The sequence below is a fragment of the Triticum aestivum genome, chromosome 2B, assembly GCF_018294505.1.
Source record: "Triticum aestivum cultivar Chinese Spring chromosome 2B, IWGSC CS RefSeq v2.1, whole genome shotgun sequence".
NCBI lineage: Eukaryota > Viridiplantae > Streptophyta > Magnoliopsida > Poales > Poaceae > Triticum > Triticum aestivum.
The window spans coordinates 54,144,693-54,161,368 of NC_057798.1; the positions used below are offsets into that span (position 1 = coordinate 54,144,693).

Below are 16,676 nucleotides of genomic sequence, written 5' to 3' on the forward strand. Positions count from 1 at the left end.
TGCCCTGCGACATGTCCGTAACCGAGATAGTCCTGCACCGTCGTGAGCAGTGCGGCTCTCATAGGGAAATATTCTTTCTCTGTGGCGTCCCACGTATTGGCTGGCGTTTTCCACAACGTGTCTAGCTCCTCTTTCACCAGCCCCAGATACAGATTGATGTCGTTCCCTGGTTGTTTCGGCCCTTCAATTAGCATACTCATGTGAATGTACTTCCTCTTCATGCACAACCAGGGGGAAGGTTGTACATCCACACAAACATGGGCCAGATGCTATGTGTGCTTCTCTGGCTGCCAAACGGATTGACTCCATCGGTGCTCGCGCCCAGCACGATGTTCCTTGGATCATTCCCAAATTCTGGGTGTTCGAAGTTCAACGCTTGCCACTGGCTCGCATCCTTAGGGTGACTCAGCATCTTGTCTTTTTATTTATCTCCGGATCATTTGAGTCATCTTCTGGCTTCTTCTCCTCCCTATTCGCGTGTCAACGTAGGAGCTTTGCTACCATAGGGTCCGTGAAATACCGCTGCAGACGAGGAGTGATCGGGAAGTACCACACCACTTTTCGAGGATCTTTCTTCCTCTTCTTGTATCGAGTGACGCCGCACATCGGACATATGGTAGACTCCGCGTGCTCGTCCCGATAAATGATGCAATTGTTCATGCACACATGGTATTTCACGTGCGGTAAATCCAGAGGACACATGATTTTCTTCGCCTCCTCGAAACTGGTCGGGCACTTGTTGTTGGAAATATGCTCCCCAACACTTGTTCCCCTTGGGAAGACGTTCGTGCCAGAATGACATGTTCTCGTCAAAGCATGCGTTGGTCATTTTGTGTTTTACCTTCATCTCCAGAGCCATGAGCGTTACTTTCAGGTGGGTATCCTCGGGCCTACATCCTTCATACAATGGAGTAACCGCGTCTATCTCCAGTTGATCCAGCTTGGCTTTCTCTCGGGTGGCAGCTCTTGCGTTATCCGTCTGCTTGAGAAGCAGCTCTTGAATATGAGGGTCCTGCACCCAGCCCATCGATAGTTCATCTTGTCTGCTCCGGCATCTTCATCTTCATGATCATGCCCTTCGTCTGCTCCGGCATCTTCCTCATCATCATGTCCGGCATCTTCTACATGATGACTGTGTACTGCATCTACTTCGTGATCATGTCCTAGAGATTCTTCGTCTTCTCGCCCGCCCTCGCCGCGCTTGTCTTGCTGCCCTTCCTCATTTCTTGCCCGGCCCCCATGGACGACTTCATAATCATCTTCATCACCTTGCCACCAATAGCCATCCATGAAACCACGCAAGAGCAGGTGGTCCCGCACCTGTACGGAATCCAGGTTCATAAGGCTCCTCAGCTTGCATCTTCGACACGGACATCTTATCTCCGTCTCATTCTTTTGAAGTATCTCGGCCTTCGCGGAGCTCAAAAACCTATTCACGATGCCTTCGGTCATCGTGCGGACCATGGTCGCCTGCGGGGTAGAGCAAAACGATATTTTAGAACTAAGAAAAAAATTGGCATGACTTTGCCTAAAAATAGGACCAAAAAGAATGCATAGTGCCAAATTCTCGCCGAAAGGGAAATGAATCAACATTCCGGTAAAATATTGGCAACTATCGCATTTCAAATACCGGTACCTGCAAACACAAACATATGCAACACCACAAACATACATAGATCTAGCTAGGCCATAAAAAGTGCATGTGCACGTTGTTGGAGGGAGAAAAAAGTAGATCTACAACATAAAGAAAGCTTTCCCCTTACTTACGTATCAAAAAAAGGTAATTTAACCACTTAATTTGGATGAATCTATGGTGCAAATGAGGTGAGGAGAAGAAAGCAGGCAAGACAAGCTTGGAGGAGGAGGTGAAGAGAATGAAGTGGGGAAAGTGAGTGTGGTAGGTGGTTGTCCAAAATATCTAGTTGGTCCCAGGTTACTAATGGCGCACCACCTACAAATGCGCCATTAGTAACTCTGGTTACTAATGGCGCACCAGCTAGTGGTGCGCCATTAGTAGTTTTGCAAAAAAGAAAATTGATAGCAGTGGTGCACGGGGTGAGTGGTGCGCCATTACTAGTTAAAACTAGTAATGGCGCACTGTGCCGTGGTGCGCCATTAGTATTTTTAGGAAAAAAAAAGTTTGTTAGTAGTGGCGCACCATGGGTGTGATGCGCCATTAGTGTCCATCACACTAATGGTGCACCCACACATGATGCGCCACTGCTATATAGTAGTGGCGCACCACATGTCTGGTGCGCCGTTAATGTCCATATTATCTATAGCCCTTTTCCTAGTAGTGTTCGCATTTTTGGTTGTGCATGCTGGCCAAACCTTAGACCATACAACACACGCAAACTTGCATTTCATTCAAAACAATGTGTCTTCCTAGGTTACAGTCCTATGCACAAGGGAGTAAAATGCCTTACGTCTCCACAGGCAGAGTTTATATCTCTAGAGATGTTGTGTTCGATGAATCCGTTTTCCATTTCAAATCCCTCCATCCAAATGCCGGTGCCCTTCTTGGCAAGGAAATACTCCTTCTTCCACATAACCTCCAGAGTTTTGATCACAGGGGAGACAACAATTGTGATAACCAATATGATAGTAACCATGCTAGTTCTTGTCAGCTCTCAAAATGTACGTGAAGCTTATGATGGTTAGTCTTTCATTCATTTACTTTATTTAGAGAGAAAATATTGCGCTTGTGGTCCTATTATCAAATATTTGTTTCTCCGAGTATTTTATTCTCCACAACTAAGCATGATTCAGTCTTTAGTAATACTACTACTTCTAACTGGTTGACACTTTGCTCAGTCTACATAGGTGATGTCCTGTTTGAGATTTTGTCGTTTTCTAACGTATACTTCTCCTAATGTTATCAGCTGGCAGATCAAAATTCGGGAGCTTCCTCTCACTTGGGCAGGACAATACTAAACTTGATAAACTTTTCATGAGGGGCCCTGAAGGACGTGGGGAAGTTGAAGTTGCTGTTTCTGGGATTCCAGGTTTTATATGCTCTGCAAACCGTCCCATTTTTCTGTGCAATCTAGTTTACAATTTGCATCACCCACTTCCGTTATGAGCAATAACAAACTTTATACACAACCTCAAATATGCCCATGCACTTTCTATTTTGCTGTAGCTCTACTTCAAGTTATGGACTTGTCAAACTGAAATGGATGTTTTTAATTTATTTATCAGATATCAGAGCCGTGAGAGATCGAAGAAAGATGCAGGAGATAACTTCCGGGTTCTTGCTCGTAAGGCGGCTTCTGCTGCATCAAAGTTAGCGGAGCAGGCCTTCGACGCTGCATCTGCCAACAAACGATCGGATGATAAACTTCTTCCTCTCAAGTGCTGTTTGATGTCAGTATCTCTTCTGCAAGTGTAACGAGGAAACTTCTGCACAATCTCTACCGTTCATAGAGATTGCGCAGAAGTTTGTGGCTGGATATGTTGTTGGCTCGGATGGCGCATGACGAGGGATGGAGGTATCCAAGAAACTGGGATACGTTGTGCGCTGTGTACTTTGTTAGACTAGCCACAATGAGTAGTAACATAGACTAGTAACATGCCCATGTTACTAGCTTATGTTACTACCTCTATAGTGGAGAGTAACATATGTGTGATAACATGGAGCACTTCATTTATTAGGCTATAGACACATCTTGCTTTAATATGTGTGATGTTACTCATACTAGTACTCCCTCCGTCTAGGTGTGTAAGTCACCTTACGAAAACCAAATAATCCCAAAACACTTAGGCATGGTACATTAACTCCCTCCTCGTTTCTTGTTTTGTGACATATCAACCAATAAAAGATGTGGGCCGTGCATGCTTTCAATGACTTGAGACTATCAAACATGACATGCAATGGTTAGTTCATTGCATGTAATGCTATTAATGAGCAAAAAGACATTAAATTTTCTCGTTTTCCTCTCCGCCTTGGTCCCGGTGCACAACGTAAGATGACTTACACACCTAGACTGAGGGAGTAGTAACTAGCTATGTTACCACTTTCATCTTTTTCTTCATTTATTGCATGCTACATCATCTATTTAACCTAGATATGTGTGATGTTACTACCTATGTTACTCCCACTGTGGGTAGTCTTAGACCAAACTGGTAGTGTTTGACCGTTTCTCTGTGCTGCAGACTAGATGAGTAGGGCGTGTAAATATTGAGTGGTTCTTCCTGAGGAAAAGTATTCAGTGCTCCTTTCATAGTTTTTTATGCCGTTGATTGAAAAGTTGTGGCGTTTGGTCCATTATAAGCATAATATCAGTGAAGTGGTGTGTTGAATATCGTTGTCGGGCGGGCCCTGGCTTGTCACTGAGACTTGACTTCGTGAATGCTAAGTTATATTCAAGCTTCGGAGGGACCATGTAGCATCGGGAGCGTTTGCTTTTCGCGGAAAATGGCATTGGCAGCGATCAGTGAACTCAAAAACACGTTTGGTCCAAAGATAAACAATTCAATAACCCTATTATTATCTCGTCAAACACCCACCAGACAAAAACAGAGACAACTGATACTTGATTTAAATCTGATGCACATTCATATAAAGTCATCGTTTCATATGGACTAATATTCCATGAAGATATATCATGCGATACATATGCATTCCGAGTACATTATTGAAATAAAGATGCTGCAAATTTGCACTTTCGGACCTCGCTACAAATCAAACGCCAGATATTTGACCATGGCAAATCGAACTTTTTTCTGGCAATTAATTATAGTTGTCGTGGGGATGCCAAATTTTTTTAGCAAACATGGCAAATCTGCCGTGTTCAGCTTTTTGTCAGGATTTGACATGCTTTTTTTTGGCGGGGCAGGATTTGACATGCTTGCCAAAAAAAAAACATCACTATGACAACTATAATTGCTATGAAACGTTTGATTTGACATGATTAAAAATCTCACGTGTATATATATATATATATATATATATATATATATATATATATATATATATATATATATATATATATAACTGGATCTGGCCGGACGTATTATTCTACCGGCTGTACGAAATTTGACAAACTGTTCAAGTCGCGCCAGGCGGACAAGGTCGCCGACGAGGACACGGAGGAACAGTACAAGGAGGCGTGGGCTGGCATGGTCTGGAGCAAGGTCCTCTGCCGCCTGCTGGTATGCCTGCACATGGGTCCAAATGAAACGTGTTGGGTGTGAGAACGTCGTTTCGGTGACAGAGCTCATTGGAGCTCGTAAATTTTGAAAAATTCAAAATTTAAATTTCTGGTTTCAGAAAAATATGAAAAAATTGTGCAAGTAAACAAGGATGTTTTGAAGGCCTCGTCGAGATGTATTCGTCTAATCAAATTAATGGTTTATGAGATAAAACCAGTTTTGAAATCAAAATTAGAAAATAATTTGATAATCTCAATAACTCTGCATCAACACAAGATATTAGAAGAAGAAAAATCTTGGTGTAAAAATTTAGTAATATTTTCGAATTCCTTTTCTTAACGTGACCTTATTCCGAAGAGGAGAAAGGAGTACTTGTCCTGTACTTACATGGACTAGGTGGTGGGTATGCGTAAGCTTGAGGTGCGTCTTCTCCGACTACCACCAGCGGCCCCGCATATAGCAGCATGGCCGCGAGCAACAGGGCTGGGAGCAAGCCACTTGCCCACCTCGACATGTCGCCGGATCAATCTCCCCAGCTGGATTGAGCTTTCTCCTCTTGTGCGAGAGGCAAAGAGTTGGCTGTTTTATTATGCTCTGCGGACGGGCAAACGGCGAGCCTATTTATAGTACACACATGTACCCCTCCGGCGGTGAGGCAGCTGTCAGTGAAAACGCCTGCTGCGCGCATCCGCGCTCATTCGTTTACTAGTGGGGCCAGATCAGTTCCACGGCTCCTCCTCCCCCTCCCCTGGCGTCGCCCCTGGGGGTTCCAAACCCTAGCTCCGCCACCTTCTCCTTTCCCCTCCCTTCCTCTCTTGCCGCCGCCTGACGTCGCCGCCGGGCAAGCCTGGGGCGCCGCCAAGGAAGATGGCGACGGAGCCCTGGATGCCTTGCCTCTGCTGCGGGGTGGCGCGTTCTCCGGGGCGGTGGCCCTGGTCGGAGTGGCGTCACCTGTTCTGCGGCAGGCGGTGGCGCGGGCGTGGGCCGACGATCCAATATCACTAGAGTTTCAAATTTTGAGTGGGGGCCTGGGCCCCCACTCACCTCAATGTAGGTCCGCCCCTGGATGAGAGCCTTGGTGTAACGACAGTTGTGGCTTCGTTGCGGGCCGCCGGATCTTGCGTCGTTGGGGTGCTGGAGGCGGGGACTCAAAAACCGGGAGAAATTCTAGGTCGGCCCCACCGGTCTTGGCGGCAGCGATGATCGAGGGCGATGCTTCCCTCCTTGGAGGCCCCGTTCAGGTCAGGTCCTTCATCCCCCTTCCCTCTAGTCTCCGGGGTGAAATCCACAACTCAGTTGGGCGGCGTCGGCGCCCTTGGCGTCGCGTCCTTCCTGAAGGAACCTTTTTGGGAGCTAGGTGGGCATTGGGCTTCTCGGCGATGTGGTGGGTGTGCAGCGGCGACGACAGCTGGTCTTCTAAGTTTGCAGCGAGATCCTCAGTGGCACCTTGCATTCAGGAGCTCTCCGGGAAGAGGAGGTGTCCGTTGCCTAATACAAGGCGGGAGGGGATCGGGTTCCCCTCTGGTGGCTCATCTCAGCGTGCCGTGAGAGCTTAAGCTCCATTTTCGGTCAAGCCCTTCGGTTCTCAATGCCTTCGGGGACACTATGACACTGCTCTTCTTCGTCTGTTTTGACATCTCTTTCTCATCTGTGTCCAGTCTGTGGGATTTGGTGGTGCGCTGCTCCACGTAGGCATTTTGTGGCTAGTTGGGTGAGCTCGGTTCATTTCCAGATGCAGCCTGCCGGTGTCCTTTCTCCCAGGTTCTAGGGTGAACTGCTCCGCTGTCAACGGTGCGGCGCCTTCGAGCCAAGCGAGGAGGCAGGGGCCTTCTTTGACATTGGAGCTGGGAGGACATGGCATGTCGGGGCCGCTTGTGATTTGGCGATGGTGTGCCCTTCTTCGCTGTCGAAAGTGTTGCTCCTGTGTTGACATTCTCCTACTTCCCTGGCGACCTGTTTGTGATTGAGGACCTACATGTCTCCGAGCTGCGTGTCTTCATGTTTGATCCTATTTAGCTTGGTATGTGTGAGGCTTGTGAGCTGCTTTTCAGCGCCTATGGATCTTGTGGTTTTTATGTTTTCTTGTGTTGGTTTCGAGTTTGTAATCCTGGTCGGTTTATGGCTTTGTTAATTCAAAGTCGAACTCTTCTTGAGTCTTCGTTCTAAAAAAATCAGTGGAGCGAGACTCCTTAAGGAGGTTATGGGTTCAATCCGCCATAACCTTCAAACTATCATGGAAAGTTTAGAAAAAGAAAATCTCCTCTAATAATAGGGATTTATGTTCATTCAAAGAATGAGAAAATAAATCAGGATTTTGGGGGTTTTTTTCAGAAAAAATGAATTTCAAAATAACCTGGAAACTCTATATAGCAAATTTACTGCAATGTTAAACAAAAACAGCTTCGTTTCTAGTGTTAAATGCCCGCCACACTCCTCAAGGAGGTTATATGGGTTCAATCCCCACCCTTGGCGCCCCTCCGTCCTATGAACCCTGACGTTGCATCGTGGTTGCGCCACTATTCGTGCTAGATGATCGAATGACAATTGATGCATTCGCTGGGAAATGCCTCATATCTTTTTTTTTTGAACCGGAGGCAAAAGATTTGCCTCTTCAATTAAATAAGGAAAAGTAGAGTTTAGAGTTTTACAACGCACTCACAAATAAGCGGCATGACAATTACTCGTACAATATGATGTTCCCTACCTTTCTTGCGCCAGCAGTAACCCAAAGTTTAGCATCTTCTAAAATGTTGGTTAAGAGGACCCGCGGTGGTGCGCTTTTTCAACGGAATACGCGGGCCTTTCTCTCATTCCAAATGATCCAAGAAACGAACATGGTGAGGGAAGCCATTGCGTGGTGGTGAGGGTTGCGGTCGTCTGTTCTTTTTGGCCACCACTCAGTGACGGTTGCTTCTAACTGCCAATCGGAGGTGTCCATGTGCGTGAGCCCAAGCTTCTTGATGATTGATCTCCAGAGCCTAAGAGTGTAACGACACTTGACAAAGAGGTGTATCCTCGTTTCTTGTTCTCTTTTGCAAAGCGGGCAAGGGCCACAGTTTGGCCAACCACGCTTCTCCAAACGATCGGCAGTCCAAATCCTATCTTGCAAAGCCAAGCAAGCAAAGAATTTAACCTTTGGAGGTGCCCAAGCCTTCCACACCATGCGGTCCATGGGGGACAGCGTCAGGCCTAGAAATTGCGCTTTGTAGGCGGTGCTCGTCCTGTAGATCCCATTGTTCGCATGCTTCCAAATGATGTTGTCTTCAACTTGCTCATCAATGTGGAAGTCATGCACAAGCATCCAAAGGTTAAAGAATTCCGAAATGTGGTTGACGGTGATGGCGGTGTCATGCTTGATCTTGAGGATCCAAGCGTTCCCCTTTAGAGCCTCACGCATCTTCCAATTCTTTCTCTTCGACGCCTCATAGATTAGTGGTGCAATGTCCTTGGGTTTGCGCCCCAGGAGCCATGGGGAGTCCCAGAAAGGTGTTTTGGCGTCGTCGCCGACAGTGATAGTCGTAGATGCATAGAAGAACTGGAGGTCCTCTTCAGTGCAGGGGTTGCCAGAGCCAACCCATAATCTACGGGGCTCCTTCCATTCATACCATAGCCAACGAACCAGCAACGCCCGTGCAAACTTGTCGGTACCAAGCACCCCAAGGCCACCATAATCTTTTGGTCTGCACACCATTTTCCAGTTGACCTTGCATTTGGCTCCCGTGGTCTTCTCTGCACCCGACCAAAGGAAGGCCCTCTCAATCTTGTTGAGTGTATCCAGAATGCCCTGCGGCACAATGAGAGGCGTGATAGAGAAAACCGCTAGGGAGGAGATGACGAACTTGACGAGAGTCGTGCGTCTGATAGCAGTGATGTTTTGCCCATCCCAAGTGGTTAATTTTCCGGCTGCCTTGTCCACCAGGTATTGGAAATCTAGCGTCTTTAGCTGCCAAACCGAGAGAGGTAAGCCTAGGTATTTCACCGGGAAGGAAGCACGGATCACTGGCATATTCCTAAGAATGCGCTCAAGGTCAAGATGGTTGCAACGAATTGGCACGACCGAGCTTTTTTGGAAGTTGGTGCAGAGGCCCGTCACGTCACCAAAGCCTCGTACGATCGCAGCTAGGTTGTCAATGTCCCTCTTGATGGGTGCCACAAAGACCACAGCATCATCCGCATACAGGGAGGTCCTCATCACAGCTCCCCGGCTACGAAGCTTATGGAGGAGCCCTTTCCGCGTGGCGAGGTCCAAAATCTTATGCAAAGGGTCAATCGCAAGGACAAACAGGAAGGGTAAAAGGGGGTCCCCCTGCCTGAACCCGCTCCTGTGCTTGATAGAAGGGTCGGGCACCCCGTTTAGCATGATTCTCTATGAAGATGAGGAAAGAAGTGACGCAATCCATGCCCGAAATTTAGGCGGGAACCCTAGCCGTTGCAGGAGCTCAAGAAAGTATCCCCACTTGACCGAATCAAAGGCCTTGGCGACCGCGCCGCCCCCGCGGGCGGCCGGCCGCGCCCAGCCTTCTCCCCCGTGCGCCTCTCCCTCTCCATTCCTCTCTGCCGTTGTCGCCGGGGCCCGCTGCGGGCCTGGCCCGCGCGACGCTGGTGGCGGCGGCCCCCTGACTTTTCCCCTCTCGGATGTCCGCCGGCGCGGGACGGGGAGACCCCGGGCGGTGCTTCTAGGCTGTGGCGGTCCAGCGCGGCGGCAGGGGCTCCTGACGCGAGCGGGGTCGGATTTCTGGACGATGGCGGCGCCGTTGGCGGCGGGGCGACACGGTCTGGCGGCGCTCGCTTGGCCTAGATCTGGGCCCTTTAGGCCCCATCTGGGCCTGGGCAGGCCGACGGCGGGGTGGGTCTGCTTCGTGGCTTCCGGGAGGCGGGGGAGAGGCGATGAGCGCCAGGGTGCTGGCGGCGCCATCGCCGGCTTGCTGCAGCGTGGCGGCGGGGCTTAACGGGCACGTTTCGGGCCTGGCCAGGCCAGGGGTGGCCTGGCATGCCATGCTGCCGCGTCCGGGCGGCTACCGCGACGGTGCCGGAGGCTCTGGCCTCCCGCACGACGGTGGTGGATGTGGTTCCCTCCCGTTCGGCTTCGGTGCTGCTTCTTCCTCCGCGGGGCGCTTCTCTTCGGTCCTCTTGGCCTCGTGTTGGTGTTCGCAGTGAGGCGGCATGGGTGACGGCGCAACCGCGATGGCGCATGGTGGTGGGCGGCGGTCTGGCTGGTCGGCTCCGGTCCGTTGGGCGGTGGGGATTGGAGTACGGGAGAAATCCTTGCCGGTCTTCGGCCCCGATGCGGTGACACCTGCGGGTGCCACCATTCCTTCCTGGAAGGTGTCACTGATATCCATCCCCCACCTCCCTCCGCGTGCCGGGGAAACCCTAGGACATGTCCGGGCAGCAGCGTCGTCGGCGTTGCTTTCCTTCTTGGAGGTGCTGTTTTGTACGCGGTGCTCCGGAGCCTCGGGTTGTAGTGGTTTGTCTCTGGTGGGCGTAGCGGTGGCGGATCATCCGCGCTCTGTCGAGTTGCCGTTGTTGGCATTTGCTTCTTCTTCTTTTTCTTTTGGGCTTGTTGTGCTGTTCACCCCAGCAATCATGTATCGGTATTGGTTGCTTTGAAATACAAAGCGGGGGAAACCCTTTTTCAATAATCAAAGGCCTTCTTTATGTCAAGCTTGAGAAGGAGGGCAAAGAAAGAACATTTACATCTAGGATGCCAAATATATTTCATTATATTCAACATAACATGTAATTCCATATTTTATATATTTGATATCTTAGATATAAATAATACTTTTATAAACTTGTCAAAATTTACAAGGTTTAACATTTTAAAAAATCGATATGCGCTAAATTATGGAACTGGGTAGGGCCTAGCTTGCAGGCCGTCGACTGGGTAAATGACGCAACGACAAACACGAGGACTGACTTCAATGTCTACTCTGACAACATATCTATCGGACAAAGAACAGACCGGAGTAGTTCAAGCCCACTTGGCATCTATGGATTCAAATCTCCCGGGAAGTGAAAGACTTACAACTGGCCGGGTTTGGAGTCGGAGGTCTTCAACGTTTTATGAGAGAGTAGCCTAGTGTGTTGGAGTTCGCTTGCATTGATGTTAGCATCTATTGCTAGCCTCCTCTAGATTACTTTTCTTCCTTCTACATAAATAGGGTACTCTTAAAAAAAATATGACCCCGCAAATACCCGCTGACGTGTTCGTAGGCAGTGACCGAACAGTCCTTAAATTAGCACAATTGCATATGGACACACCCATACCAGATTCTTAAATCCATACAAAAGCATGCAAAGGAAAAAACTTACGTACTACGTAGATCACATAGCTACTCCTCGGGGGAGATGTCGACTATCTTCGTGCCCGGCTACGGATACATGGGCGGCAGCTGAACCTAGGCGCCTCCGGTTGTTGCGCTCCGACCTCCTTCTCTATCTCCATGTCGAGTTCGGCGAAGAGCGCGTTGGTCACCGCCCGATCTTGCCGGAGGAACTGTCAGTTGGTCTAAACATAGGCCTCATCCTTGATGGACTCCAGGATGTATGCTGCTCTGCCATCTCCGCGGCTTGGGTGACGGCGAACTCCGCCTCTGCCTCCTCCATGTTGAACCCCGGAGCAGGCTGCTCTGCTTCGTTCCGGATCCGCCACCTCCATCAGCTCCGGCAGCTGCTCTCCCTCCTCCTTCCCCGGCGGCTCCTCCTCCTCCTCCTCCTCCTCCTCCTCCTCCGGCTCCGGCGACTCCGGAGGTAGCCCAGCAGCGATGCAGGTGGCACGCCTAGCCTGGATCTCCTCCGCGATCTTCCTCCGGCACTCCAGCATGAGCATAGTGTAGGAGGTGATCTTCTGCCGGCAATGGCGACGCCGGAGACTGAGAGCGTGGGAGAGTGGGGGAGGGGAGGCAGATGGGCTCGGGTTTCGACGCAGAGAGGGAGGAGGTGGATGGGCTAGGATTGGAGATGTCGGCCGGTTTAAATAGCTGGATTTGGTCTCGGGCGACGAGCTAGAGCGGCGTTCACACCGCGGCGACAGAGAAGGCGTCAGCCGGACCATCGGGTTTCCGGACGATTCCACATGGGACCACATCATTAGTCCTACGTGGCGGACACGCCCGTGCGTCCTATATCCGCCCCATGTAGGACGGAGGGATTTGGAATAAGTTATAGCTAGTTCCTGTTGATCGGCATGATATGTTCTGTGTGCATAGAGTTGAGAGTAGTCCTGGCCATCTCAGGCCCGGCCTTGTCGGCCCACCCAGGCCCGGCCCTAAAGTCTAGGGCCTAGGCCTGATGGGCTTGCTCATGGGCCGGGCTTGGGCCTAAGTTTTCAGCCCGCCAGCAGGGCCTGACGGGCTTGGGCTTGGCATATTAGCATTTTAAGGAAGAGGCCCGGCCCACGGCCCTAAGCCCTAAGGGCTTTTGATCACATGGGCCGGGCATGGGCTTGAAAAGTAAGCCCGATGGTAGGGCCTGGGCCTCAATTTTCTGTCGTGGGCTTTTTTAGGCCTGGTCCAAGCCCGGCCCAGCCCAGCCCACGGCCAGATATAGTTGAGAGTAGAAGCGAGCGTCTTGTTTGTGATTGATATGATATGCATCTCCAAGCTATCTAGAGCTAGTTCTCAAACGATAAAAAGAAGTGAAGAAACATCCACTGAATTTATATACATCCACGTAGGTAGTCAGTGGATTCGTTTTCTTCCTTTTTTCTTCTTGTGAGAGTTAACTAGTCGAGACATAAGATTAATTACTGGGTGGGGCCTAGCTTGCAGGCTACCGACTGGGCTAATAGTGAGACTGAGTAAATGACGACACAACACACTCGTGGACCGACTTCCAAGTCCACTCTCAGAACGTACATATCGGACAAAGAATGCCACTACATCAAAACACCACCAGCAACGTCTTCCAAGTCCACTCTCATAATAACCACCTGAACACAATCCAACGAGGAAATGAAAAATAGTAAGAATGACTTGCGGATTCACCTGATCCAAAGAGGGTCTAACTTCAGTGGGAAGGAAATGAAATTACAAATTCATCACTGACCCTGCAATGCACAGCAGCACAATGAATAAAGTGATACATTAATACAGTAAGTATATAATATAGTTGTAGATGTTAAGCTATATATGGCAACTGAACAAGACAGAAGTCTTTAGGCCAGTGTTTCTCTTGCGGTCTGCAACTTACAGGAATATTGGGCCCAAAGATGTTGACAGTCAAGAATTGTCTAATTCATGGAAGAAAAATGGTCCTGTAAACCACCAAATGGTGCAGTGTGTGCAGGGTCACCGTCAATGCAATGTCACATCTGCACTATATGAAAAATCAACAGGAAAGTAACATCAGTCAAATAAGGAGGTGGTAAAGGACAAATAGCTGTGAGCAATGAAAGCGCACTGGTCGTCGGGGATAGCAACTTGTCACCCAGAACAATATGCTCCCGGTGTGAACAATAAAATCGTAAAAAATAACTCTTTTTTTTCTCATCGTACATGTTCGTATGCACATGAGAAGGATCGACAAATAGAGAGCTAAGACCATGTTTGTGGCTAAAGTATATATCTTCTGGTCTTTGTTAATAAGCGATTTTTGCACACGGCAAAAAAAACAAAAGAGAGCAAATACTTTAGCCACAAACAAACTGGGCTATGCTGGAGATGGAAAGCACCCATGAGAGCTTTCTAGGTCTTGATTCACGGTAATAACATGTTCAATCTTTCAAACAGCACTTCCTAGTCCTATGATTTATATTTTTCATCTCTTTAGTATCTTTTGGGTTTCTAGAAATAAGTTGGCATGAGATGACATATCAAATAGATACCCAGAATGTTCTCCTATACAAGAATACGGAACAGGTATATATGTAGTAAACTTAGACATGAATACTGAATAGTGCTGGCTAGCAAATCTACGAAGTGAATTGCAGAAAACCACCACATTGAAGCATAGGATTGCAGAAAAGACTCTTCTACGAATTTGTGCCAGAAAACACTGATTTTTGTCCTAATCATTTGCAAAAAACATGGATCGATCGTTTTGGGCATTTTAACCTCGATTATGACAGATGGAGCCCGCCCTTTGTTGACGTGGTGTAACGGTCTTTTTGCCAAAATCTCCTCCCCTCCCTGAAAGTTTTTCCCCCAAAAAACGTCCTCCCTCGTCAGTGAGCACGCGGTGGCCGGCGGCAGCTCGGCCGCAAAGCGGAGTAAGCGGCGGCGGCGCGCAGCTCAGGTGCGGCTCTGCCCTCCCAGCGGAGCAAGTGCGCCGCCGCTCGGGCGCGGCCCCGCCTTCCCACCGGAGTAAGCGGCGGCGGCGCGCAGCTCAGGTGCGGCTCTGCCCTCCCAGCGGAGCAAGTGCGCCGCCGCTCGGGCGCGGCCCCGCCTTCCCAGCGGAGCAAGCAGCGGCGGCGCACTTGCTCGCTGGGAGGGCAGAGCCGCACCTGAGCTGCGCGCCGCCGCCGCTTACTCCGCTTTGCGGCCGAGCTGCCGCCGGCCACCGCATGCTCACTGACGAGGGAGGACGTTTTTTGGGGGAAAAACTTTCAGGGAGGGGAGGAGATTTTGGCAAAAAGATCGTTACGCCACGTCAGCAAAGGGTGGGCTCCATCTGTCATAATCGAGGTTAAAATGCCCAAAACGATCGATCAGTGTTTTTGCAAATGATTAGAACAAAAATCAGTGTTTTCTGGCAAAAATTCGTAGAAGAGTCTTTTCTGCAATCCTATGCTTCAATGTGGTGGTTTTCTGCAATTCACTCCGTAGATTTGCTAGCCAGCACTATTCAGTATTCATGTCCAAGTTCACTACATATATACCTGTTCCGTATTCTTGTATAGGAGAACATTCTAGGTATCTATTTGATATGTCATCTCATGCCAACTTATTTCTAGAAACCCAAAAGATACTAAAGAGATGAAAAATATAAATCATAGGACTAGGAAGTGCTGTTTGAAAGATTGAACATGTTATTACCGTGAATCAAGACCTAGAAAGCTCTCATGGGTGCTTTCCATCTCCAGCATAGCCCAGTTTGTTTGTGGCTAAAGTATTTGCTCTCTTTTGTTTTTTTTTGCCGTGTGCAAAAATCGCTTATTAACAAAGACCAGAAGATATATACTTTAGCTACAAACATGGTCTTAGCTCTCTATTTCTCGATCCTTCTCATGTGCATACGAACATGTACGATGAGAAAAAAAAGAGTTATTTTTTACGATTTTATTGTTCACACCGGGAGCATATTGTTCTGGGTGACAAGTTGCTATCCCCGACGACCAGTGCGCTTTCATTGCTCACAGCTATTTGTCCTTTACCACCTCCTTATTTGACTGATGTTACTTTCCTGTTGATTTTTCATATAGTGCAGATGTGACATTGCATTGACGGTGACCCTGCACACACTGCACCATTTGGTGGTTTACAGGACCATTTTTCTTCCATGAATTAGACAATTCTTGACTGTCAACATCTTTGGGCCCAATATTCCTGTAAGTTGCAGACCGCAAGAGAAACACTGGCCTAAAGACTTCTGTCTTGTTCAGTTGCCATATATAGCTTAACATCTACAACTATATTATATACTTACTGTATTAATGTATCACTTTATTCATTGTGCTGCTGTGCATTGCAGGGTCAGTGATGAATTTGTAATTTCATTTCCTTCCCACTGAAGTTAGACCCTCTTTGGATCAGGTGAATCCGCAAGTCATTCTTACTATTTTTCATTTCCTCGTTGGATTGTGTTCAGGTGGTTATTATGAGAGTGGACTTGGAAGACGTTGCTGGTGGTGTTTTGATGTAGTGGCATTCTTTGTCCGATATGTACGTTCTGAGAGTGGACTTGGAAGTCGGTCCACGAGTGTGTTGTGTCGTCATTTACTCAGTCTCACTATTAGCCCAGTCGGTAGCCTGCAAGCTAGGCCCCACCCAGTAATTAATCTTATGTCTCGACTAGTTAACTCTCACAAGAAGAAAAAGGGAAGAAAACGAAGCTACTGACTACGTACGTGGATGTATATAAATTCAGTGGATGTTTCTTCACTTCTTTTTATCGTTTGAGAACTAGCTCTAGATAGCTTGGAGATGCATATCATATCAATCACAAACAAGACGCTCGCTTCTACTCTCAACTATATCTGGCCGTGGGCTGGGCTGGGCCGGGCTTGGACCAGGCCTAAAAAAGCCCACGACAGAAAACTGAGGCCCAGGCCCTACCATCGGGCTTACTTTTCAAGCCCATGCCTGGCCCATGTGGTCAAAAGCCCTCAAAAGCCCTTAGGGCTTAGGGCCGTGGGCCGGGCTCTTCCTTAAAATGCTAATGCATATGGTCAAGCTGTGGTTGCAAGTGGCAGAGGCAGAGCAATCATCTATTGTATGGTTAGGGTCAAAACAAGTGGCGTTCTAGCGCACAGTGACTTGTTGGTTTCTTGCCTCCTATTCAACGCCCATACATACTTGTGAATTGGCCCACGCCCGCTATAAATACCGGCAGATTTCAATTAAACTAAACGATCACAAACA

General features: G+C 48.5%; 1 long non-coding RNA gene across 1 annotated transcript; it reads right to left on the reverse strand.

Moving 5' to 3' along the window:
- Positions 1-4,535: 4,535 nt before the first annotated feature.
- On the reverse strand, positions 4,536-5,740 carry LOC123040364 (uncharacterized). Its single transcript, XR_006418141.1, has 2 exons — positions 5,542-5,740; positions 4,536-5,160 (listed from the first exon to the last, which is right to left on the reverse strand). It is a non-coding gene; the product is annotated as an uncharacterized lncRNA (long non-coding RNA).
- Between the last annotated feature and the right edge of the window lie 10,936 nt (positions 5,741-16,676).